Source organism: Athene cunicularia, assembly GCF_003259725.1.
Source record: "Athene cunicularia isolate RWA chromosome 20 unlocalized genomic scaffold, athCun1 chr20_part1, whole genome shotgun sequence".
Taxonomy (NCBI): domain Eukaryota; kingdom Metazoa; phylum Chordata; class Aves; order Strigiformes; family Strigidae; genus Athene; species Athene cunicularia.
Window position 1 is genome coordinate 10,015,134 of NW_020799125.1, and position 26,506 is coordinate 10,041,639.

The 26,506-nt window shown below is 46.2% G+C and overlaps 1 protein-coding gene across 2 annotated transcripts in view; it reads left to right on the top strand.

Moving 5' to 3' along the window:
• The first annotated feature begins 8,008 nt into the window (after positions 1-8,008).
• Positions 8,009-26,506, top strand: part of ZHX3 (zinc fingers and homeoboxes 3) — a 39,580-nt gene continuing 21,082 nt past the window's right edge. The window contains exons 1-3 of one of the 2 annotated variants that reach the window (XM_026862145.1): positions 8,009-8,105; positions 9,258-9,309; positions 17,828-17,934. The gene's annotated coding sequence lies outside the window, so the exon portion shown is untranslated. Of the gene's footprint in view, positions 8,106-9,257; positions 9,310-17,269; positions 17,354-17,827; positions 17,935-26,506 lie in introns of those variants that run through there. The other variant, XM_026862146.1, reaches the window with a different exon arrangement.

A 26,506-nucleotide genomic window follows, 5' to 3' on the forward strand; every position in this document is an offset into this window, starting at 1 on the left:
TTGCTTGGGGCTGCCCCGGACCCGGCTGCCTCCCCCGGCGCGGTCTATGTTTTTGTTTTTGTTTTTTTTTCCTTCCTTTAGTCTGGGTCTTTAGAGGAAGAGAAGTCTTTTTTTTCCCAGCCCTCGCTAGCACCTCGCTTCGGGGACTGAGGGGCGGCAGACCCCACTCGTGTCGCAGTTGGGGGTTAGGAGGGTTTGGGCACGGGTGGCGGGGTTTTTTTGTGGGTCCTGTGTTGCGATGCAGCCGGGTTTAATGTGCCCGGCCTTGGGACAGACCGGGATGCGAGCAAACGGCATCTGCCGCCTCACGCAGGTAGGAAAACGGAGCTGCTGATAAGTGATGTGCCCGAGGCTGCGTAGGAAATCTGTGGCAGAGCTGAGACTAAACCCCAGATCGCTCCGTCCTAATTTCCTGTTCGGTGCTTTCTTTGCCTGGCTGGGGACGGTGGTTTAACCTCACACCCTCGGGCTGCCGGGGTAAAGTCCTGCCTGGGCTATGCCAGCTCCTAATCAGGGCTCCTGCGGTGGCAGCCGGTGCGTGGCCAGGTGCCAGCGGACTGAGGCCTCTCTGCTACGAGCAGTGGATTTGGGGAGCGGAGGCGTTTTGGTCAGGGGGATGCGGGTCCAAGGTGGAGGGCGGGTGTTGCGTTTGCTTGGATGGCTGGTGTGTCTGAGGAGTGACTGCGCAGCTTGTGCTTGGGGCTTTAGATTCTGTCCCGTGGTTCAGGGCATGCTTAGTCTGTGCCCCCAAAACTCGACTGATAAGGTTTGTCCAAGGGGTCCTCTTCTGGTTACGAGATGGGAAACTTTTGGGGGAGAGGTAGGTGATGCGTTTCGTTAGGCCGACTGACGTATCTGGAGAAAACCCATACGCAAGCCCTTCTTGAGCCGTGTTTTCCCATTCCTGCTGCCCTCAGGGAGTGGGTTCTGCCCAGACATGGGCTCTCCCCTCGCCCAGCACAGGAGGGTGCTGGACACGCAGGGAGGGTTTCGCTGCTCTTTATGACCACCTCCTCTGGCTGCCGTCCCCAACTGAGGATCACGGTGTCCTGAGGAACAATTCTCCATGGATAGGAAGCCAGAAGTTTACTTCATGATCTGCAACAGCTTATTCTAAACTAATTTCTCTTTAAGAGATGAGAAGTAGGAAAAAAAACCCCAGAAGATCAAAAGCATTTTATTTACCTTAGAAGAAAACAGCCATTTAATGATAACTTCTATTAACTAGGTTGGGTCCATGACCTTGATGTGTTTTATAACTTGGGATGCGTAGCTGAGAAGAGGGAGCAGACTGTTCCAGTCTGTTTATTGTTTCCTCTTAGTTTATCCCAGTAACTTGCAGAACGCAAATACCCACACAGTTTTGGAGCCCTGACCCACCTTTGGGGGTGGGAAAGAGGAGGCTGTTGGATTATGTTTTGCTTCAGATACAGCCTAATCTGTAGCTTGTGTTAATTATATTATAGATGGGTTGGGGTTTAGCACAGGTTTTTCTGACAGGGCTCAGCCTCCGCAATTCTTGCTACCGTAAGAAAGCCGTAGTAACTTGAAGCCTCAAAGTCACTCGCGGGAGCACATCTCTATCAATAAAACCCTTGTTGCAAAGCCAAGCAAAACCAGCCCCGTGGGGGCTGCCGGCTTTGTCAGGGAGGTGCAGGGCCCAACGCAGGCAGAGCTGACAGCCCAGAGCGAGCGTGCCTGGAGGAGGTGAGCTGGGCTGGTAGCAGGACCCATCTGGGCTGTCAGTGGGGGCAGATTTAAACAGCAGTGTGGCTCCGGTTCGCCTTTATATAAAAGTGTCCCCTTGCTCCACGAGAAGGTTTTCCTTCTATTGAGACCTTCTGTTCCTCCCCTCCAAAAATGTGGTGCCCTTGTGTATGTAAGCTTTATCATCTGCCTCGGTTACTATGGTGTTACTATGTAAAAGCAGCTCATCTTGTAGCTCCTGGAATTATCTACAACTTGGGTTTACAGTCCAAGTCTATGTCCATCCCTTGTCAAGCCTTTCCCCATTTGTGAGGTGGGATGGCTCCGGAGCATCATCCGCAGTGGTGGCTCAGTCCCCTCGAGAGCCTTCTGAGGGTGATGGGGCACGAGGAGCCAGCAGCTCCATGCGAGGCTGTCGTGAAGGTGCGTCGCTTGCCGCGTCCAACTGTGGGGCTGTGTCAGTGATGAGCCTTGGAAGACCGTGTTCATCCCCTCCAGGCACTGAGCTGCCTGCTCCCTGCCAAATGCAGGTGGGGTGCTAGTTCCCCAGAAAACTTGGGGATGGAAACAAATAACTGAGGGTCTGTGGAAATCTGTGTAAGCAAAAGATGGGAGCAGACGTCCCCCCCATGCTACCATCCTGCTCGGCTGCCCCACTTTGCTGCAGCCAGTCCCTTGCTTCCCATCTCTTAATATTATTTTTTTTTTCTTTCTCTCTTTTCCACCTGATTTGCATGTAAAAAAAGCATGAGGGAGATTCATCCCCTGGAGAGGTCCTTGGTTTGCTCACACTCAGTGTAAGTTATTGTCACTCTTGTTCTTGCAGGGAGTTGGCATGGCCCTGAAATAGAGGGATTTGCTTGGGAGAGCAGGAGCCTCGAGCCAGATCCATGTTCCCCTGACCCTGCTTGTCCTAAGGATAATTCTCCCTGTGCAGACTCCGAGGTGCCTCTCTCTTTGCATTAACTAAATAGGAGCCCAGGATGATTATGTTTGCAACTTAGGCAGCTGTTCCAGGTGGAATGTGTCTAGTCCTACTACCGAGGCTAATCTGGAGAAGATCCTGCTTGTTGGTGCTTGAAGGTTTTTGTGGTGAAGGTCTGTAGCGTCTCTCCCTCTTGCAGCTGTGATGGCTTTTCTGCTTTGTTGAGTAGGAGAGGGGTGATGTTTCTAATTAAAAAGAAAAAAAGTTTGTATTTCTCCCCTTCTTTGTTTGTTTTTTTTTCTTTTTTTCTGGACAAATGTTCTAAATAACAATGCTTAAAATGCAAATGGAGTGAGTTTTCGTGAAGTCACTCGAGAAGCTCTGGTTGGATGAGGATTGCGGTGGAGTTAGAGGAGCTGGTGATGACACATGGCACAAGAGCAGAGCCGAAGTGGTTGGGTTGTCACCAGATGCAGTCACAGCCATTGCAGCCATGGCTCATCTCTGCATGGAGGATGTTCTCATGTGTTTTAAATACTGTGGTTTCTCTTTCCTCTCCTCTTTCAGAGGGATACTGTGTGAGGATACCGTCTCTTTTTTTCTACGTGCATGATAGGGTGATGTTTAACTGAACTCCCCTTTTATCTACGTTCACTCCTTATTCCTACTTTATTTTAAGAAACAGAAAAAAAGGAGAATGAGCTTTCTAAACTATTGCAGTGATGACTTTTGTAATGTTCCTTGTACTTGAAGGCAAGCACTGCCCTTGCTGCTCCAGACAGCCCCCCCGTGTGTTCTAGCACTTGCTTGGGGAAAAAAAGGAAATAAAATAGCATGGTGTTAGGGTTGCAGAAGTTTCCAGTACAGCTCCACCCAAACGCTCCTGCCCAGTATCAGAAAATTCAGTCTGGGTGATGGGGCTTCCCTGCCTGCTGGTGCTGCTGGGTTGCTCAAGGGGAAGGGGAAGAGATTTTTAGTTTTTTTTTCTTTTAATACAGAGATGCTCGAGAGGGCCATGTCTGAAATAGGGTGGGGAATAAGCCCTGGAATTTGGCTGGCAGAGTGTCCTTAATACAGAGCCTGGGTAGGACAGGTTTAAATAACGAGCACTTAAAAATTCACTGAGAGAAGAGGCAGATAAATGAATTGAAAGGGGCTTCCAAGAGGTGAGGTGACTCTGCTATTTGTGTCGGTGTCTTTTAACTTCTCCTGAATAGTTGTCCTGAGGTTGTTTTCAGGTTGACTTTTTTGTCCCACAGGTAGAAAGGGGATCAGTTTGCTCCTGTGAGGATGAGGTGGGAGCTAGTCACTCCTGGAGCCTGACTTGGCATGGAGGACGCTTGTGCATGCTCTGCTCTTGTGCTTCAATTAATAGGTTTTCGTAAAACTTGTAAAACCTTCTTTTTTAGAAATAGCACAAGGAAATATTTATCTCCCCAGTGTCATGCCAGTATTGCACAAATACTTGAATGGGTAGTCATTTTATTTTTCTCTGCTTGCTTTATTTTTAAGCATATTGAGGACTTTTTCCAGTGCTATAGAGACACCCACATTAATAATTGTATGTAATCGGTCCAGCCTGTCTCTTTCCGTCTGGAAGTCTGTGCATCCCCTGTGGACTCAGGCTCTAAAACTGCAGTGCTGTAAATCGGAAGCTGTGACACTTTTTTTCTTTATATCCAGGTGCTTATCAGAAAACTGGGGAGATCTGTTTTGTTCTCCAGAGGAGTTCAGGTCAGCAGTGTGGTCAACTGCCTAAATCAATTTAAAAGCAAAACTCCTAGAATACACCAAATCTTAACAAAATGGTCATACTGGTGGTTCACTTTCCTGTCCTGCAACCCCAACTGTGATGTTGCTGGTGTCCCTCTGGAAAGCAAGTTGGTTGTCCCACAGAGTACAGTTACTGCTGAAGGCTTGTGCCCTGCTGTCTGATAGAGCTTGTTCTTCTGCCTTCTCAAATAATTAGATATCGGTGTGTCTTCAAAGAGGGATTGAAAGTTCTTGTCTGCTCTTAAAATGGTAAGAGTTTAGTTTAAGAGGACAAAAATCAGGCCTGAGGTCTTGGGTAATTGATCCTGTGGCTCTTGAGATCTCCTCAGTGTAGGACTAGCAAGGGTCTGCAGTAGCACAGCAGAGTGCTTGGAGTATACCTTGTGCAAGAGGATGTTCAAGATGAGGTTGTCTTGGATGCTTTTTGATGTGTAGCATATTTAATGAGCTGAAGTCTTGGGTCTTTGCATTAAGGATCCAACCATATTGCTGACTCCTTGTGCCTCTGCTCAGGGCAGGCTTCAGTGACTGGAGACCTTCCTGGTGGCTCCAGGTCCTGCCTGGACAAGGACCATTTATCCTTCCATGCTAGCTGATGTGCCAGGCTTTCTCTTGCAGCCTGCATTGTGTCTTTTGGCTTTGATCAACATTGTAGAGGTGGTTGCCTCTAAACCAGCACCTTGAACGTAGCGCTCAGTGGCCTTAGAGACCATGATGTGGCACCAGTGGGGCTTCTTGACAAGTTTTTTGGCAGCCCTGGCAAGACAGGTGTGTTTATTCTTTGCATTGAGGTTAAATGACTCTTACATGTGTTCCTAGTTGTAGGGTGGTCATTAGAGACAAGCCATCCTGGAACACATGCAGGAGATTATTTGAGCCTGTTGTGTTGTGCTTTGGTTTGTTAAGCACGATGTAAATGCAGACTTCACTTCTGAAATGTATCCTGCTCTTTCTTTGCTAGGAATTATTTCCATGTCGGAAAATATTTAAGACAAGGGGAGTGTCTCTGTTTTATAGAGGCAGAACTAATTTAAAAACAAAAATCCAGGCAAAAACCTGCTCAGCTATGCTAGCAGAGGGGAAGCAGACTTGTGGTCTGGACTCAGAACAAGCAGATGAATGTGACTATAATCCACCTGTTAGACTCTGCTCCTCCGGTTGTGTGTGTACCGTGAAGTGCAGTGGATGTTTTAAATAGCAGCCTGCACACTCTGCTCCTGTGTCTGTGGCATTTTCATGTTGCTTTACAGGCAGGAAGCATGGAGACCAAGGGTGATGTAGCAACCAGTGCAGGTTTGCAGGGTCTTTGCTTTTAGCTTTTTTTCCCTCCACAGTCCATGTCTGTCTCGTTGGTGTGGTGTTGTCCTGCTCACCCAGCCCGGGTTGGTGGTGCTGAGATGCGTTTGCTCTGTCATGTGCTGACACCATTTCTCGAGACTGGAGATTTGGTCCTGGCATTGCTTATAAAAGCACTAGAAATTAAGATGCTTTGGACGAGACACCTTTGGAGCCAGTGTACTGGGGGTTAGTTGTGCAGAACTCCTCTCCAGTGAATAGTCAGTGCCATGTCCACCTGGACCTAACCCTTTCCCAAGCTTCTTTTACTACTCCATGCTCTCCAAATTTTGCCAACATCATCTTCTTGCTGATCTTCATGTCTGGATCACAGCAAGCCCCAGTCCCGCTCTACCTTAATTTAGGAGTGCTGGCTCCACCACCCCCCAGCCCTTCGGAGGTCGGGGCTTTCTCCAGGCAGATGCCCACACCTCTGCATGTCACCCACGGGGACTCTGCTTCTTGGTTGATGCCCTCTCCAGCATCCCACCTGGAGCTGGTCTCCTCGAGCCTCCCTGCCCAAGGGGGTCCTGGGCACCAGCCACAGCAGCAGCCGTGTCCCCCAGGGACTGGGTCTGCTTGCACGCTGTTCTGCCTGCCTGAGCTGAAACTCCTGCCTGTGCCAGGGGAAGCTGAAGGCAGGGGCTGTACTGCCCACCCACTGAGGTCACTGGGCTGAGCTGGGGGCTTTGGGAGTGTCCTCAATGCCAGGGTGTACCTCTGACTGCAAAATAAGCCTCCACATGAGAGACCCTGGTACCCTGCCTGGCCTTGCTGCCAGTCCATGCCACTGCTTCATCATGGCTATTCTTTAGATGTGAATTTTTTTTTTTATTGTAGTTTAACAGGATGGTTGGAGTTGAGAGGGGGGAGTGGGGTGGGAAGGAGCCCTTGATTTCAGGGGTAACCACCAAATAACCAGTGCTGCAAGGCAGACATGAAGTCCCTTGTGTACTGAAAGACCTGGTGCTGACAATACTGGCAGACATGCTTGCCCAGATGAAATGAAGTGGTAAATAATATTTGAGGTTCACGTAGCAAAATCAGGGATCTCTCTGCCAAGTACCTTCAAAAGAGGATCTCAATCAGGAACCTGCACTTAGGTGGTAGACCTGATAGCTGGAGAACCCAGTCCCTGCTGGTGGCTGTCGTGGACAGGTGTTGTTCTGTCCCTCTCACTCTTCTGGGATGAGGACGAAGCCATCCAAGTCCATCAGAGCTGCTGATGGGGCAGGGGCCACGATGGGAAGCATCTGCTCCCCGCTCAGGCAAGCCCCAGTTCCTACCTCAGCACGGGCCTTTTGGCATTGTGGGAGTCCAGGGCTTGGAAATGGGGGCTTATTTCCCACCCGTGGGGAGGTTTTCCTTCTTAATTACAGCTGTCGGCCAAGCGGAAAAGGGTATGCTTGGTGTGAGGCTGTGGAGGATGGGATGAACAACAGGGATTGATGAAGGTGGCAGGGTTGCGTTGCCTTCCCAAAATGTCTGCTCTGGAGATGTCATTGCTGCTCTGCCCTAAACGCTGCCTTGAGCATCTGTTCTGCTGGGCTTGAGTTTGTCAGGCCCTTGTAGGCATGAGACTTGGAAGAAATTTTTTTAAAAAATATGTTGAATTTAAAATGTCATTGATTTCTTTCTTTATTTTTTGGTATTTTTCTTCTAATTTAATCAATTCCCTACTGTGCTATAAATTCCAAATGTGAATGGAAAATAATCCCACCAGTACAATAATTAGCATGTAACCAGCAGATGAAGAAAACCCAAACTGCTGAGCTGATTGGTGAATGCTGACTATTTTCCAAATTAATTTCAATAATCACATCTCCCATTAAAAAGAAGACAGGGTGGGGAGGAAGTCTTAAATTTTCCTCAAGCTCAGTGTAGCAAAAAATGGTATGTGCATTGTAGCTGTTCTCCATGTGATTATAAAAAAAATGAGGGAGGTTCTTGAAACAGAATTACAAACACAAAGTATTGCTAGTTTTGCAACCAAGAAGCTCAATTTCAGTTGCTTTGGAGGGAAGGGGGGAACAGAAATTTTAAGTCAAATGTCCATAATTTTGTGTACATGTGTGTCAGTAAATAGTCTACTGGAAGAAGAATTCCCTTGCAGTGGTGCTTTGCTGCAGGATCCAAAAAGAAGCCCGCTGGAGGCCACTGATAGTGAAATTTGTTTCTGTATTTACTGTGCATCCATCCAACTCCTGAATATATTGTTGTGCTCTGAAGTGATGATGGAAGTCAGCATTTGGGAAGGGGGAATTTCAGAGCATCCAGGAACTGGGCACCCTCTTACACAGGGATCTGCAGCTGTTTTCTGTCTTACCTTTCTCCATTGCTTTTTTGGTCCAGTTCTGCCCCAAAGGTGGGTGGTCAGAGAAATCCTTTCTCTGCCTTGATACTCTCCATGGTGTCATATCCAGGCAGCACCAGGAAAAGGCACTTCTGCAGAGCTGTACCTGGTAGTTCTGCACTTGAATTCACATTCAGTATTAGCAGAGATGATTTTATCTCCTGATGATGTTTTTCCCCTCCTAGAGCAGCCCCGGTCATCTCCTGGCTGTGTCCACCTTACCCTCAGGACTTTACTTTCCAACAGCAAAGCACAGGCGATGCTACCAGGTGTTGAACCAGAGCATCACTTTAGAGATGCTTTTTTATTCCAGTTTAAATTTAATTTTAGCAACATTTACTAGGTTGTGATATAGCTTGGTGCTTGTAGGCCTAAAAATACTTTTTTTAGAAGTGCAGAGGATGGTCTGTTGAAACCCTGGCCTTACAAGTGCTGCAATGAGCATACCACACTATGCTGCAAAGGCAAGGAATCCCAGTGCCTTTGCTTGAGCAACCTTTTTATAAAGGTGTTTGCAGGATTAGGGCAATTGGAGGCACCTGTGATGCTAAATGCTCACTCTGGCATCAAGCCAGTGGTCCGATGTGTCCCCCATTTCTGGTGTGGGGAATAAAAGCTGCCAAGGATGACCCTGTGGTGTGACAGCCAGGAGGGAGACTAGGTCCCAGCAGGCATCCCTGGTGTGTGGCTCTCGGGTCCTCTCCCTCCCAAAGGCTCAGGATATGGTGACATTGTCAGATGTTATTTAAAAAAAAAAAAAAAAATTAAAAAGTCAAGCCAGTCCAAATGTTTTGAAACAGTATTTATTATTTTATAAATTCAAGCCTGGCGCTCTGTGGGAAGGTATGCAAGCGGATCACTACGGTATTCTCCTTGCATATTTTCCTAATGTTAGAGACGATCTCAAAGAAGTATTGCATTGTTTCATTTCCCCTCCACACTTCATGTTTTTCTAAAAATAAAATCTAATGTCAACAATCCTACAATAACGAATGAGTGAACGTGCACGTCCTGCACCCGATTAATTTTTTTTTTTTTTTTTTTTCTGGTGAAAAGCAAGATTTAGCTGGTAATCACATTACCAGCTATGGATAAAAATGTATCTTTTAAATCACCTCACTGATGGCTTTTTCGTTTTGCCTTTTTAAAACACCATTAATCAAGTTAGAGGCTGAAAATACTCTAGCAAACCAGAGACCAAGAAAAGTCACTTGAGGTGAGTAAACAAGTTGGCTTTTTTTTATGAAAGCCAAAAAAATGGCCTGCTGCTGCTGTGTGTGTTAGGGGTACCTTAAATACAAGTCTTCTTCAGTGCTGACAGGCATCCCAAACACCTTTTATAATAAACCCCTAATTGTAGCTTAGTGACTCCATAGGTTCGCTGGATCAACTTGGGAATATTGCACCAAAAACCAGGGAGAATATTTATATTTTCTGTGACTGATGAGTGAACCAGATTTAGAGCTGGACCTGGTGAGTGTGGTACATAATGATGTATTTATAGAGTATTATAGAGTTGTGCTTGCTGCTGCATGATACAGTTTTGGGGTTAAACTCTGCATTTTGGGAGACACTCCCCGAGTGCATCGGTGTGGATTCCTGAATCCAGACCCCAGCTGAGCTGGTTGGAAAAGGGTTCGGCTGGTGGCCATCTCCTGCAGCCCATCACTGTCTCCTGCTGTCTGACACTTGAATTAAAGCCCAGCACTCGGAACCAGGGACTACAGTGAAAATCTTGGATTTTTAAAGAGAAAAAGACCTCCAGAGCTTCGTGGTTATGAAGAAAAGCTGGAAAACAGGAATTCTTGGGCAGAGACGGTAGGGACATGCCCTCCTCTCACCACCCGGCGTTAGCCTGGTTAATTCCCAGTATCCCAGACTGCGAGCTGGTGCCGTGGCATTTGGGGCTTGACTTAGGTTTTAGAAGTTGGCATGGCTGATAGTGGCAAGTTGATTCTTTTCTCCTCTGTTTATTTATTTCTTCCCCCCCTTCATTTTAATACTGTCTCCTGGGAGATTCCAGCTGAAATCTATTCATTGCTGAGATGTTTCTTTTCCCTTGCGCTGTGGATGCCGGGTCCTGTTTGACTGTGGTTTGTTTCTGGCACGGAAGGGAAGAGCAGCAGGACAGAAGAGCTGTGCTTGCTGTTGGGTGTGCCTGCATATGTCCCTGCACAGATACTCTATAGGTGTTTCACACTTGTGGGCTCAGCCTCTCTTCTACAGAAACAGCAAAGATCTCCATCCATGCTGCTAGGGCTTGTCCTCCTCTGTCAGGCCTGCACATCCCTTGGGCTTAGATGGACCTGCCTTGCTGTGCTACTCAGTCAGCATGGGGTCTTATTTCCGTTTATATTTCTCGTGCAAGCTGAAGTTAGAGGTTTGTGAGACAGCTGGTCTAGTCTGACGGTTAGGGATAAGAGCACACAGCTTTCTGCTGGTGCAGAAGCTCCTGGAGAGGTCTGGCACGTGCTAAGGGATAGGGAGAGACCACAGGGACAAGGATAGGGAGATGTGGGGCGTAAGGGAGAGCAGAGCAAGACCTCCTGCTTCTTTTTGGCAGGGTTAAGTGACTTGATCATGGACTCATACCCTGTCTAGGCAAGCAAAGCGCCCCTGTTCAGCTGAGCTCCAAAGCCTGTGCTTCCAGCCACATGGGACCTCTGTGGCTCCACTCTCACGTGTGTAACTGAGCACTGGCTGAAGAGCACAGCGGCACTGGGGCGGCCGCTCTCCCCTGTGTTTGCAAAGCATTTGTTCTGGTGGTGCTTCCAGGGCCGAAGTTCACGGTGTGGTTCCCCCTAAAATATTCAGAAATCACCAGTGAGACACTGCAGAATCCTGAAGCTGGATCCAGTGATAATCCATCAAAGGTTCCTTCTGCTTGGCCATCAGTCCTTGAAATTCTGGATCATGTTACACGCCTGCTTGAGAGTTTTTCTCCAGAATTGTATCTAGACACTTATCTTTTTTCTTTTTCCTTTTTCCCGCTGATGAAATCTGAGGTTTTCATCACCCCAAGAGCTGAAGTTTCTCCTAGCTAATGCTCCCAGCAAGAGCATCTTTTCTTTCTCCCAATATTTTGAAGCTCATGATAAAATAGCATGGCTTTGGCAATGCCAGTTTGGGTGCTATTTATGTGCCAAACCCTGCTGAATACATCTTTTATCGCAGATTTGTAACAGTAGCTGTTGGAGGGGGAGCTTCATGGTAGAAGTGCTTTCAGAAGAATGCTTTTATAAAGGAACACTGTCCTGCAAAAAAAAAAAAAAAAAGTGCCTTGCAGGGGGAAAAAAATCCCAAGCCCAACATTTTTCTTGTGTTCATGTTGTAAAATTTGCCCATTAATTTGGGTGAATAAGGTCTTGCTTCCATTTCTAGACAATTTTGTTTGTCCTCTTTGTACAAACAAGCACTGTTGTGCTCCAGGCATTTTTTTGGGGGGAAAAAAGACATTTGGATTCTGACTAAGAAAGCTGAAATCCTTGTTTTGTGTAACTCTCCCCAGGCTGAGCCCCAGCCAGGTCCCTGCAAGAGCTGGGACTGGGACTCAGCTGGCAGTTTGCTCAGACAGAGCTCGTTTGTAGTGGGAAGAGCAGACCAGGAGGACCCATCTTTGGTCCACCTCAAGTAGAAGGAAAGTTTAAGGAGAAGCCAAGGCAATAGGGTTTCTGAGCAGCAAATAGTAGTAAGGGAGGATATATAGTCTCTGGAAGGGGGCTGAGGCATGCTCCGCTCTTACCGGCGTTGGGTCCCACTGACCTTCCCTTTGTGTCCACTGTTGTGTTGAGCTGTTTCTGGTCTCTACAAGAGCCAGTTATTTCTCAATGGCAGAAACATAAGCTTGTTTTCCCAATTGCCTCACAATTAAAAATGCTTTTTCCTTTAAAATAATTATTTTTATTTTTTTGTTCCTGGGAAAACCTGCTTTAAATTTTGGCTGCTGCATTACAGCCAACTCCTAAGGATGCTCTTGCTGAGCATCCACCCCGAGGAGGAGTAGCACAGCACTTTGCTCCATTTTCATTTTTGGTTTGGATCATCATACCCTGTTCTTAAGTAGCCATTTACTCTCTTTCCTGTCTCTGGTAAAGGAGCAAGAGGATAAAACATTAAAAGAGGAATGTGATTATAATCCTGTAAAAATTGACAGAGGAATTTGGCAGTGGTTACAGCCTATGAATGTAATACATAATATTTTATTAATTTTTAAAAATGATTAGATTTCAGAATGACAGTTTAAATGACAAATCACCTTAAAAAGATACTGTGGACAGTGTAGAAACCGTCAGTGCAGTTTTTCTTTGCTAACTGTGGAGTTTGCAAGGTCCATGCACCAAAAAAAACTATAGCCAAGCTGTGTGCAGAAACTGAGAGCGATGAGGTCTCTCATATTAATAATTTGTATTATAATAGTATTGTCACTGCTGGCTCCCAGGTTTTTTTATACCTGAGTTAATGACAGTGCTGCCCGTCCCAGCATGCTCAGGGGAACTTATTGTGCTTTTGTTGTCCCTTTACTCCCACAAACTGTGAATGGGACCAGTAATTGCATCTGGAAGAGGCTGGAGCTAAGGGCAGAGGAACTGTTCATGTGTTATTGAACGTATTGACCATTTAGATATGTTATTCAGCATGGAAAGCAGATTCCAGGGGACTAACAAGAGTTCCCTGTCCCAGAATATCCCAGCTCACAGCAGGAGCTGGAGCTAACGATGCAAAACTCTCCAGGCAGTTCAGGAACAGAGCTGCAGCTTCCCACGTCCTGCGGGATGCTGCAGGCTTGAGATATTTGGATGAAAGTGAAACCGGTGCTCTTCTGTTTCAGCCAAACTGGATAATCACAGATGATCAGAGCCCTTTTAGGCCTTGTATAAAGCATGTAGCAAAGTGATAATTTCTGCTCTGTATTCTGTAATACTATTCTGTATTAGATAGTAAAATTTAGGTATTTGTGGTCCTCAAGGCATCCTTGTGGGCAGTGAAATGAAAATAAGAGGAGTGGGAGTCTGCTCTGTGGTTTCTTTTTCTTTGAGCAAGAAGCTGACTATCATTTGCTGAGCTTTAATGCTTGATGCTGTGTATACCTCTTCTAAATTCTTGGAGATTGGGCATAAAACTCATCTCTTCTTAGCTGAAAATAAACATCATGGAGTCGATAGGTGTGTAATGCAGAAGTCTGGGGGAAGGTGTCCTCTTCTGCTTCTGGCAGGAGAGAAGGGAGGAGGTCCAGTTTTAACAAGATTGACTGGAGGTCTAGAAACTGCTGGTCTGAACAGACCTGTGTTGGTTGGCTCTAGATAAGAGGGAGGAAAGAAATACATCTTCAGGTGCCTAAAGGGAAAGTAGTGTTTGCTTTCTGCATTCACAGTGGATAGGACAAGACGTCACGGTCCTAAAATTTAGAGAAAAAAATTCAGGTTAAATATCGGGCAATGCTTTCCTTAAAAATAAGATTTGATGGGCTGAAGAGCTTGTGGAGCATCTGTTGTTGGAAGATGAAAATGGCTTGGAAATACCTTTCTAATATTTCTGGATGGTAATTCTTGCATGATGAAGGTGCAGTTTATTCTCCTGCAAGTGGGAGTTGTCTTGATGCTTTCCTGTGCTCCCTTCCTACAGCGCTGGAGTGGTGAGGCCACAAAGGGTTGTTTTCAGTCTAAAATAAGCAAGAGATGACAAATGATGTTCTGGGGCTTACATTTTCAGGCACTTAAAAAGATTGAAGTGACTAAAGATAATGCAAGTTTGTGTGCCTCTCTACAAAAGCAGATGTTAGCTAGAAATATTTTATGCTTTTTGATTCTAAGATGGAATGTTATGGATGTTAAATTGTATGACTTGACTCTCTCGATGATACACAGCCTTTTCAGGACACTGGTTCACTTGAGTTGGTAGAGACAGAGGGGGCATGAGTGATGTTGCCTTCAGTATAGCTATTTCTCTGTAAAGAAATATCACTAAAGATAAGTTCCTAGCTCTGTGTAAATACCGGAGAAATACAAACAGCCACTTTAGAGATCCTAAATGGTAACTTGTCAGTCCTTTAATTGTACCTTGGGAATAGGAACCTTTTTAAAACAGCGTCCCACACGCTGTGGAGCCTGTGGGACTGGATGGTCTCTGCTGGGCTGACTCAGGAAGTCCCACGTGGTTGAGAAGTGCCTCCTCCATGCGCATCCTTTGCAGGTCAGGACTGTGCTCTGCAGCATCCCCTGCATGCTCTTTCCTCCAAGAGTCTTATCAAAGATGCCAGTCTGACATCTTTATTTTTTTCTGTAGGGAACAACTGTCTTATAGTCAAGAGCAGGGAGCAGATCTGTGCTATTGATGCATAAACAAGGTGCAAAATCTTAGGCTGGGTAAGAGAGTTCTTCCTTGGCCACAACTGTGCATCACTGCACATCACCTTTTTTGTTAGATCCACGCAAATCATCTCAGGTCTCTAGGTATAAATGAGGTTTTCACTCCTTTGCTAGATAGGAGTATTTTTAATCAACTTCAAGAAAATCTATGAGAACTGCTAAATCATAACTGTTGTAAACTGGACTGTAACACTCATTGAAGGGAACCAAAATACTTGTTTTGTTGTGGCTGTTGGGCCACGGAGTGGCACGGTGATGAAACCTTGCTGTGTTCTTGGCTTTTGGGGCAGAAGGTCCCACGGACCACGGGAAGGTCCAGGGGGCACCACAGGAAAGGGCCCATCTCTGCCAGAGCTGGGGTCTTGCAGAGTGCCTGCACAGCTAAGCTATTTCCCAATCCTGGGAACGGCAAGAAAAGGTGAAGCATACCCTTGGGGGACCGACAGGCAGGGAAATTTTTGTCTCTTTCTGTATCATTTTGCTCTTCCTCAGCCTGACTTCCGACGGGGCAGAGTGCCGAGAGCCGGGCTTGGGGCTGCCTTGTCTCCTTGTGTGAGTATCAGGTTGAACCAGGCTTTGCTCTGCAAGGAGGCTTTGTTCTGGGACAGTCTTGGTCCCTTTCCAGCCCTCCCCCAAAAAAACTCGGAAGGAGAGCTAACAGCTGTTAAATAAATAAATAAATCTGCGATGGGCTTGCCAGGTGAAAGGAAAACAGAATAAACTCTATTTTTGAGGCTTTGTAGCAGCTTTGGCTTTTAAATATGCAGACCCTCAGTGGTTCCCTGCACAGGGATGCTGTTGGGAAGCTGGCATTTCCCCCTCCCTTTTCACAAATCCACTGTCCCAGCTGTTTCAGGCGTTACGATTTTAAAGCCCCAAGAATATGAGCATGATTTATTCTCTGTGTCAAGTCTGATATTTGGGGAATATATTCTCCATTCTTGAACTGTTGCAGGTTTTGAGCCGCTCAGTCAAGCCTGAGGAAACCGTAGGACTTGGAAAGGATGGCGGTGGGATGGCAAATATGATCAGTGGCTCTGGCAGCCAGTGAAAATCCCCAAGACTGAAGGGCCCTAGTGTATCGTGGCTGTCAGATGCTGGGATTTTAGTATCTGAAAAAAGTTAGGAGAAAAAGTGTGCCTTGGTCGTCCTTGTTGCTGTTTCAGTGATAAGCAGCTGAACTGTTTGCAAGTGCTGCTTGGAGGAAACCCCAACCCCTGCCCCCTCGCCCAAGCGCTCTCCTGTATCATTTTACTTGAAACAGCAACTTCAGGCAATTCAAGGAGGAGCTGCCAGGGTAATAGTGGCTCACGGTGCCAAATTTGCAGGGTTTTTGCTCCCTATTTTAGAATTAGGTTTTGGGAAACTCAGCTTTTTCTCTGCCTCCAGCTTAAGTTTCTATTTAAACCACCTTTAATTTCAGGAAGCACGAAGTCGCTCAGACTGTTGTGATCAAGGTCACTCTTCTTAATTTAGGTACTCCAAGGATCACAAAATCTTGTCTGTTAAAGTCTTAGGCATATGTTGAATCCCTAAAGGAGTGTGTGAATGATATTAAACCTACTGTAGCAGAGAGAGCTTGTATAATAAAGCAACAGGAGCAGTAATGTTATTGAAGGAGGAATGACAGATAAGCAGTCAGGGCTGTGCAGTTATCACTTCATTTGGGAGACTGCAGTGTTGTGCAAGTTGTTACAGGACATTTACACAAATTACTGGAATAAAAATTCACTCAATCAGCAGTCTAATATTTGTTTCTTATTATATGTTAAACTTTTTCTGGCGTAGGAAAGATTGTCACCTGCTATGTCAAGGTCTCAGCATTCAACACTGGAATGGTTCCAAGTGTGTTGAAACCTAATTGGTTCAGAATAAGCCTTCCCTTCATTTTAGGGAGGGAAAAAAAAAAAAGAAAAGCACGGAAAAAAGCTGTGGCATCTATCAGGCATTTAAAGCTTTTTTTTTTTTTTTTTTGTCCCTTGAACTCTTCTGATTTGCCAGACTTTGCTGAATTTTCCCCCAGTTTTGTGTTTCCTGTGAATTAAATTGGGAAAATATTATACATCAAATAACATATAGCTAATAACATACAGCAACCAGCATTGCAGGTCTGGGGGGAGCCTTGTCCAAGCGTGGCTTTGCAGCAGGGAGCGCTGGGACACCTGAGTGCCTAGCAAGGGAAAATCTTTGTACATCCTTCAACACTTGTCCAACTCCTTTGCCTGTTTGTTGGGGTTTTTTTGTTTCTTTTCTAACTCCTGCTGGTTTGGTCTGTGCCATTATAGCCCGAGTGGATGCTTCTTGTCTGTAGGATTTTGGATCAGGTCGGGGAGCACCTTCCCAAGTTGTTACGCGTCTGTGCTAGTTATTTGTCTCTCCGTGCTGCTTATTTACTTATTTATTTTAATCAAAGAAACCCACTGGTTGTGTGCAAAGGGTGTGGTCAGCAGGATCCAACCTGAGAAGCAGATCAGCAGGGCTTTGGCAGAGGACTTTAGCACACACGCTGGCTGAGACACAGGGACACTTGGGACGTGTTACTGGGGGAGGAGAACCTGTCACTGGCCATGCTCAGGCAGGAGCAGCAAACAAGTGTAAATTTTCCTCTACTCTGAAATCACAACATAATTTTATTTTTCATCATTATTACAAGCTCTGGCTCACCTTTTTCCAGGGTGACTCTTTGTTTTTCAGTGTGCTGTTTTCTCCCCTGGTCTGAACTTAATCCCAGAAATCCACTTGGCTGGTTATCCCTTTAGATGGTTAAGTTTAGAAATTATGAAATACATCAGGCTGGCTCTGCTGCTTCTCCGGGGATGAGGGAACAGGGACTGGATGGCAGCAGAGGAAAATGGAGGGGAGAGAGGAAGCCCACAGCTACAAGCAAAGCTGGAGGTTATATATAGCTGCAGGCTGCGGCAGTGTTGGTCAGGGTGCTGTGATTGCTTCTTTAAATATGTTCTCAGCCATTGAAGTTTCCAGTCCTGGTAACGAACCAAGCCCCTGAGCAGTGGCTGAGAGCTGGGGAGCAGCGTCCCTGGTCTCCAGCGTGCCGCAGCTGGGAGGTTTTTACTTTTACTGGGTCGAGAGCAGCGCAGTTGAGTGCTTGGTGATTAATTCAGCAAACTTGGTTAACTTCTGGTAAATGATGTCTTTGCTCATTGAGTAGAAAAAAAAAATCAAGGATCTCTATTTCAGGATACTTCATTGAGGATGTACTGTGGGAGCACAGCGGGGTGGATGGAATGAGCTAGGAGACACCTTAGACTGATCAGTGTTTTATTTTTACTTTTAGCCTTTACTAACCAAAGGTTGCCTTCTCCTTCAGAGGTGCAGCAGTAATTTTTGGTGTAACGTCTTCTCTTCCAGCCCCGAATTCTGGCACAGCTGAAGTGACTGCAGGCACTTTAAAGATGCGTGCGAGCGCGGAGGAGGAACTGGAGAAGGACAGGCCAAGGTCATGGTCCCTCGCACGGGTACGTTTCTGCTGCCCCCTCGGGCTCCATGTGCAATGCTCAGCAGGCACCTCTCTGTCTTATGTCACTTGGGTGCAGAAATTTGCCGTATTTCAGGGTATTGCAGGATTCTCCTGTGAAGGCTGTTCTAGCCCAAGGGTTGAAATAAGTGGTTGTGCAACAGTTTGTTCCGGTAACCTTTGAGCCCTGCTGTGTTCTATGGTCAGGACAGGTCTCGGGTTGCGCTCCCAGGACTCTGAAAAGGGGGGCAATTTTTTTTTTTTTTTTTGCTTCTGAACATCATGCCTTGGACAAGACAGAGTTCAGATGTCCTGTGCATTTGTACTCTTCTCCTGGCTGGTTCTCCTCTATCTCTGTGCTAGACCACAAATTTATTTTTTTCCCCACCTCTGAAAAGCCATATAACTTAATTATATTCATCTGTCCCATCTTGTAGATGAGGGGTCAGGAGAGTGATGCATTTTCCCCTTGGCTTCTATGGATGGAAGAAGTGTGCTTGGAAATAAGACTACAGTTTTCCATTATGCCGTTCCAGGTTTTTGAAGAAGAAATTTGGTCTCATATCAGAGCAAAGCCATTTTATTTGTGAGACACAAAGCTCTATGGTTAAGCATTAGTGAGCAGACTGGTGGGGAATTCATTCACCCAGCTCTTGGCTGTATGCTAAATGACAGTGTCCTCATGGAAGTGTGGATTTTCAAACCCTAGAGTGATTTCTACCCAGCTTGTGACGTGCCTGGAGACTGCTTTTTTCTAGACTTTATTAAATAATCAGCATTGGGAGTACAACTGGACTGATGCTGTTTGCTGTAGCTTTCCTGACACACTTTGAGTTCTTCAGGCTAAATCCAGTCTGTTAAACTGGTAGGAATAAACTTAATGGACCCTGCTGTAGCACATGATGTTCTGGGATCCACATGCACCCTCAGCCTCCTGAGAGCTGTTCTCCTTGAAGCTGCTTCAATTCACTGCACATTAGGTGGGTTCTCAAAGAATTTATGGCAGTAATCTTGCAAATGCAGTGAATGTTGTTGCTCTCTGGGTTGTCTTACCGTTATAGATGGAGAATTTAGCAGGAGGAAGAGGGTAAAGCTTTTGTACCTTCACTCTGACTTAGTAAACAGAGTTAGAGCCTCTTGGGAGGGAGAGTAGGGAGAAGGGAATTAAATTTTATATCCCTTGGTATTTGCCACTGAAAGATAGTAATAATGTATTTGGATGCTTGGTGTGGAAGGTCACTGGGTAAGTGGGAAGGATTCCTTTGTGTTACATCTGCAGAAAATAATGTTGTTTATTACTCAAGGGCTTGCACCCAGAGACAGATCATGGCACTGTAGCAACATGTGTCATCCTCCCTGCGTGCTCGCGGTCCTGCACTGGCACACGGAGGCTTTCCAATATTTTCTTAGGGAGCTTTAAGAACCAAACTCAGGATCTTTGCTCTAGGACTTGGCCCCTTTCCCTCCACTCCTCCTTTCCCCCAACCCTCCTCTGGTGTCCTCTCCCTCCCAGTTCATTTGTTTAAATGATTGTGCTATTGTGTGCATCAATATGCACATAGCCTGTCTTGTTTTTCTTTTGGACTGAAAGTGCAAAGCAAATCTGTTTATGGTTTTGGTGAGCTAATTCTTCTCCACCCTAGATTTTAAAATAGACTCTTTCTTTACCAAGCTTGCAGAGTTTGCAGGATGTATTGAAGTAATGGGAAAAATATGTTGTGTGTTAACCTTCCTTTTTTGTAAAACTTTGTTTACAACACCCTATTCCTAGCAGTGCATTTGGGAAGTGCATGTCTGGATGCTGAAGCAAGCAGAAGACTTTGAAATAAGAAAATGGGAATTTAATGCATTCAAGGAGGAAATGTTTTGAGTTTTCAACTTCCAGTGCTTGGATTGTGGACCAAAATCTAGTGAGCTGTGTTTAGCTGTCCCTTCAATTATTTAATTTCCCCTCCTGAAAATCCCAGTTCTTGGGCTTGGCTGTTCCCTGGGCTGCCTGTTGCCTTCAGACTCCTCCAAAGCCATTGTCGACTCGGACCTTACAGATGAAGGTAAGAGCAGCGAGGAATGCTCTTGGCCTGTAAATAGTCTGTTGGAGTAAGGGCTTGTTCTGTCACTGGTGTGTTGGAAATGTTATTTTTATGTCCTGATTTCATCCTTCCTATGAATCCATCTTAGACCTGTCTGTTTAGGTTAACAACATTTTCTACATCGTTGTGAGGGTTTGCAGAGCGCAGTCCTGCTCCATGCACAGCATTTTCACCAGGGTGTTTTGGCTGCTGAGGAGCAGAGCTGATCTCCCCTGTGGGAGCACTAGAAAAGCCCCAGGGACACCAGTGACCATGATGTCCTGCTGGTAATTTTGCTGCCTGCACTTGTGCCTGCCCACACTGCTGCTGCATCTCCTCTCCTCAAAACCTGGCTATTATTTATTTCTACTGTAAAACTATGAGCTGCTTGTGTCTGGTCATGAGGTGGGAGCTCTACGTGGAGGTGGCCATTACATGTGCAAATGTACTTCTCCAGCCCAGGCTTTCTAGGGCAAATGTTGGCTTGGCTGAGGCTTCTGGGTACTCCCGTAACATAAATAAGCAGGAGTAGGATTTCAAAGCAAGCAAATTTTTGACATAGTTGATGTCACGCCTCTTCAGCCCTGTATTTGGGGCCCATGGATCCGGAGGCCCACAGCTGCTAGTTTGGTCTTGTTGCTAATAACCTACTGGAGGAGCTTCTGCTGAGCTGGCTCTTGCAGAACTGAGGGGTTTGTCCTGGTCAGACAGCGTGGTTGTACTGAAGATGGGACCCACGGTGTGAAAAGCGTGTGGTGCTTTCACAAAACCAGGTACTCTGCATGAAATCTCTGGTCCCAGCCTACAGCATTGAATGTGCTCCTCACCGGTGTTTATGGTCAGGCGTTGTGGACTGACAGGAAGGTCTTCTGGTGAGTAGCTTTAAAGCAAAGAAGGGCTGGGTTATCATACTCCTATGACTGTGATTAGCTATTCCACTGAACAGCTGCCTTTGCTCTGCCAGTAGGGGAGAGATGGGGAAAAGATATACTTAATTTCCCCACCTGGAGAGAGAAATTCTTCCTGAGAGCAAGTGTTCACCTGCAAATCTGCAGAAAAGTGCAAAGTAAAGAATTCCCCACTCAAAGGCTTTGCAAAGCAGAATTGTCCTTTATCCTTTTAATTTGGTAGTGCTTGTTTTCTGTTTTTCTTTTCTGTAACAGTCTGAATGAATGCAGAGTTCTCTCTCTTCTCTCTTCCTGTTGAGCTGAAGGAGTTTGGTGCTCCCTAGGAAGGTGGTGGTTGGGGGTTATCACTGAATAACACTCATCATTCCCCAAGCAGGTGGCTCTAGCCCTGAGCATGGAGCTGTGAAGCTGTTCTGGGATTTGACCACAGTGGTCTACCTCTGCTTTCATTTTCGTATCTCCCTGGTCAATATGTGTAACTGTAAAGTTTTCCCAACTTGCAGCTCAGACACCGTTTTACTGATGCCCTTGCATCCCCTTCCCTCATCCTTCCTTTCCTACTCTTATTTCTTATTGATCCATCTGCTTGGGACATGTATACGGTACCAGTGTGACAAATTAATTTACTTGTATACAGAAAGATGAGGACACTGGATGCTTAAACACTGCATAAACTTCTTGGCTAGACCTGTACTAACTGTTTTGATTGCCTTCCCTGCATCCTTCGTTGTATTGTGTGAAAGATGAATTCCATCCTGCATGACCCTCTCCAGGCCTTTTACCCAACACTTTCACTATTTGTCATTGGCTGAGAATTATCTGAGCACTGTAGATACCCATGGATGCAGTTTGATTGTCTGTTGTATTAAAAATTGCATCTCTTTATCAGAAGGATTTGGGTTTTGCTGTTTGCATGTCCATTGCTTCTCCCCATGCTGGGAGGTCAGAGGGGTTTGGGATGTGGAGCAGTGCTGCTGCCTGGGCTCTGCTGTTCCTCTGGCTCTGTGAGTGAGGCCAGCTGCACCCCAGGAAGGCATTGGGGTACATGGGGAGGTGGTACTGCTGGGGCTGCCACAGCATCTGTCCCCACCCTGCAGACTCACGGGAGACACCAGCCTGGATGCCACTGAGATGCCTTCAACCAGCCCTACCTGGTGAGAGTACCCCGAGGGTATGGATGGCTCCAGCAAAGGTCATTTCTAGTTTCTGTGAATGGACTGGGTTATGCTGAGAGATGCTGTAGGCAGATTTCCTTTAGGAAGGCAAAGAACTGTGTCATAGCCCATGAAAGCATGGGTGAGGTGCATTTGGTTGTTTTTGTAGCAACACAAACTGATGACACACCAGGTTCAAGGAGAGGCCTCGTGCGAAGCAAAAGGCTTTTTGATGTTTGGCTCAGTGCTAAGTCTGCAATACTCTGTTTCATCCAGAGGTATTTATGAATGAAGATGCAAATTCAAGGTGAAACTTGGGAACTGGTAAGCTCTTACTCACTGGAGGCCACCCTTCAAAACAAGCGATTAACTGTGGAGGAAAAACACCTCCTTATCTCCCAGCTTGATCTGGAGCCTTACAAGCACTTTGGTGGTTCAGCTGTCTGCAGCGCTCAGGGAGTTGTCTGTTCCAGCACACCAAACATGCTGCAAGTTTTATTTTATTTCCAAAACAATCCTCTGAGCATGTTGAGCTGGAAGGGAAACTCATAATAGTTCTCTGTGCTGATATAATTCAGTATAATCTCTTGGCAGTGCTTTTGTATGCAAACTGAGAGGGTTTTTGACTAAAGGTGACCCATTAAAAGAACGACCTCTGATAAATAACTAGAGTGGGGACTTGCAAGTCCTGGGTTCAATTACTTGCTTTGCTGTAAGCTTCCTGTGACCTTGGGCAAGTTATTTAAAATTGCTCTATACTTCATTTCCCTTTCTGTAACATGCCGGTGACAGCATTTCCCTTCCAGCCTGGAACTGTGGCAGGGGGAAAGGTGGTCCGTACTCTTTTCTATAGCCAGTGTGTGAAGAACCTTGATGGACTAGAAAGCATGACCATCTCATGGGCCTTTCTTCTCTTCTCCTGGGGAAAACAGAACAGGATGATCTGTTTAAATGGCTTTACTGCCCAGAGAATATGCTCTGTGAGATCCTGGGGATCCCTGCATGACTGCAGACATGCACTAGCAAGGTGGTTGCTCCTTGAGCTGAGAAGCCTTCCTTAGCATTGCTTTCAGTACTTCCTTCAGCATTAAATCAGTGGCCAGCTTGTGTAGAGCAGGTTTCTGGTGCTCCTTTGTCCTTGGCATGAAGTTTTCCTTTAACGTATTCTTCTGTGTTTGCTCCTCTCTGCTTTAAAGCCGGGTAGATGCCATGGAGAGGTGACGGCTTTGTGAATAAAGATGCTGGCACTCAGTGCTGCTCCCCACTGCAGTGTGCAGACGTACCTCAGACAGGTTGTTTCATCTCCTCCTGTTTTGATGTCCTCCTTCCCCGTGGGGGGTAACAGTGCTGACCACCCCTTTTACCACTTCCTAAATATCAAGAGAGTCTTTCCAGCATCCCTGAAACATGCTAAAACCTCCTGGTTGGAAAGACAGACAAACTTCAAAGGGCAGGGCTTGCTGGCTCCCGTGTTGTGCTGTGAAGATTCCTTGCCATTCCCGTGGGATAAATGCATGGGAAGCCTCCACCTGACAGCCTCATCCAGGCACTGGCAGGAGCTGCCTCCAGCTGCTTGCGTTTCAGATGCAGCAGAGCTGCAGGTGTGATGCTGAACCTCCTTTGTCCTGATGGCATACAGCTGCTGTTCCCTCTGCCAGAGCCTGATGGTCCAGGGGTGGATCTGGGAGAGCTGCTGACCTGAGACCCTCTGCCCTGTGTCAGCGGCTGAGCTCCAGCCAGTGTGGGATGCTGTAGTTGAGTAGATGGAAATGAGCACCTTTGAGACATGGCAGAAAATCAGACCTTGTGATGTTTGTGGGTGGGTAAAAATGCTCCTGGAGAATATCTGACTCTCCAGAAATAATGAAAGTAGAGATATCTGTATTTCCCTCTGGTCATATAGTTGGGTTTGATGGCTTGTGCAGGCTGTTGAGAAGCACACCAAAGCAGCTTAGCAGCAGAGTGTAAATTGGGGCCAGCTCTTTCATCTTTGGTGTGAATATCTGTCATATGAAATTTTTATCACCTGTGCAAGAGGCATGGCCCAGCAGTTGGGAAAATCTATCCCTTTTGGACAGAAGCTTTACTTTCATCTCTGTTCTGTCCTTCCCTAAACCCCAAACACTTTCCTCTTCAAGGTATCTTGAGTTATTTAATGGTGTGCTGGATGGGACGCTTCAAGGTTGGGCAGCTGGCAGCGTGTGCCGTCTGGGGCAGGATAACAGCTTGGGGCTGCTTCTAGACTGGGGGTTGTAAACCTCAGATTTCAGGTAAGTCTGCCAGCTATTCCTTTAGACTCTGCCTCTAGACTTGGTAGCTGGAAACCCTCCCACAGTAAAACTGTGTCCTGAACAGCAAGCCTGGCACTGGTAAAAGGAAAGAAATCGAATTGTCAGTATAGGGGATATGGTATCTTCAGACACTTATCCTGTATCACCTTCTTTCCCCCTTGTGTGGTTTGTGTGATACTCATGCTGGGACAATGCACATTTAAGGCTGTAGGCTTTTCCCTAAGTTGTGGGTCTTTGAATCATTCAAGCCACTTTGTGCATTGAGGAGGGTGAGCTCCAGACTGGTGTGCATTTGTTTGGAAGTTCACATGGACTTGTGGCTTCTGAGAGCCTTCAGAGTTGGCTGTTGGAGGCTCCTTAAAGGAGATGCTCTGGGGAGAGGCTCAGCAAGCATCCCTTGGGGAGAATCTAAAATGCCATGGAAATAACTCTGACAGAGGAAGGGAGGGATGAGAAGATGCCAGGCGACGAGGAGGAGGCTAGCAGCAGTTTCCTAATGTAGATGATCCCTGGTGAATGATTTCAGAACACCTTGTATGCTCTGGGGGACTTAAATATCCTCCTGCAAGCAAAGCTTGGCTGGCGGGGAGCTGCAGTCCTGTGGGACCTTTCCCAAGGTGTAAACTAAAATGTGAAGGTATCTTCTTTAGCAGTTTTTCACCACTCACCAGCACTTGCCAGGTGATGAGATTTATGCCTGATTTTAGAAGGGGGGAGAGGATGTAGGGTACAATTAGGAGCAGCTGGCCCTGAATTTTGGGTGCTGCCCCTATCAGTTACTCAGTCCTTTTGATGTGAAAGCAGATGGTCTGGAAGAACCTCAAAAAGAGTGGCAGTATAGCTCTTTGGTGCTTTGGACAGTGCTGCAAACCGCTTTCCCGCCTGTCACTTGAAGGTATGTACAATTTTACAGCACTAATCCAGGGAGAGTTCACTTAACAAACCCTCTTGCTTGGTTGCTCTGCCTGATCCTGACCACTTGGGTAAGCAGCTTGGCACGAGGATTCGTGTGATTGATCTTAAGAGCATTATCCTTGCAGGGTTTCACTACCTTCCTTTCGGCTACCCTGTCTGCTTCTGACTTGACTAGGGCCACATCCTGCAGACTGTGAACACTTCTTCCCCTTGCTCCTCTGACACTGTAGACATCTATTTACCTAATCTTTTGTCAGCAGGTGATTATGGGCTTGTGTATGAGGGGAGTTCCTGCTGTCCTGAGCTTTATCCAGCATGACATGCTGTCATTTTAGTGCAATACCAATGAGGTGCTTCCAAGTCCAAGGAAGAAAGCAGGTGCCTGGAGGATAACGTTCTGCTAACGTGGCTATAATTTGGACTGCTGCCCTGGAAGTAAAAGGCTCCATCATGCCATTTCCAAGCCCCCAAGCCAGCCAGTCATCCCCATTCTTGTATTTGCAGACTGCCTGCTGACACAGCACAAACGTTATTTTTACATTATCGTCCCCTGCGCTGACTCCTCCTGCAGTTTAGTTTAGCCTGCTGTTTTCTTAGCTCTGTTTGACATAACTATGTATACTGTGCCATTACCCTGATGATGGCGATGAATGTTTTAGACTGGTGTAATGAGACCACCCTTCATTTATTTATGAAAAAGGCGGAGGAAGTCTTGATTTCTCTTTCTCTGAGATTATAATGTAGGTCATGATGCTTTTGGTGGTGTAAATCAGGAGTATTTCTGTTAGCCATGGTGCAATTTGCAATGAGAACTTTTTCATGTTCAGTTGAAGGGCTGGGAAATTCTAGATTCCTGAAAGACAGCTTTTCTCCAAAGGTTTCAAGTTAAATCAGCTCTAATGAAATGAGAGCCATCAAATAGGCAAACATTTTTTTTTTTTATTGACTCTCATTTCATTCCTTGGTTATTCCCTTATTCTCACAGAGGGATGTTGTTCCCATCCTGCTAGTCCTGCACCCAGTCTTGTCTAACTCACACAATTGCTTGTGAAGGGTGAAATGATTTCAAGAGGGCAAAATGCATCAGTCGGCTCTCCTTTAAGCGGTGTAATGATAGAAAACAGGCACAAATCGTTTCCCCGTTTTCTCCCATTGCTCCCCTTTATGTCTGCGTGTCTGATTTGGGCAAATAAACCAGCTATTAGTAAACTCTATTTGCTGTTAGCACAAGAAGGG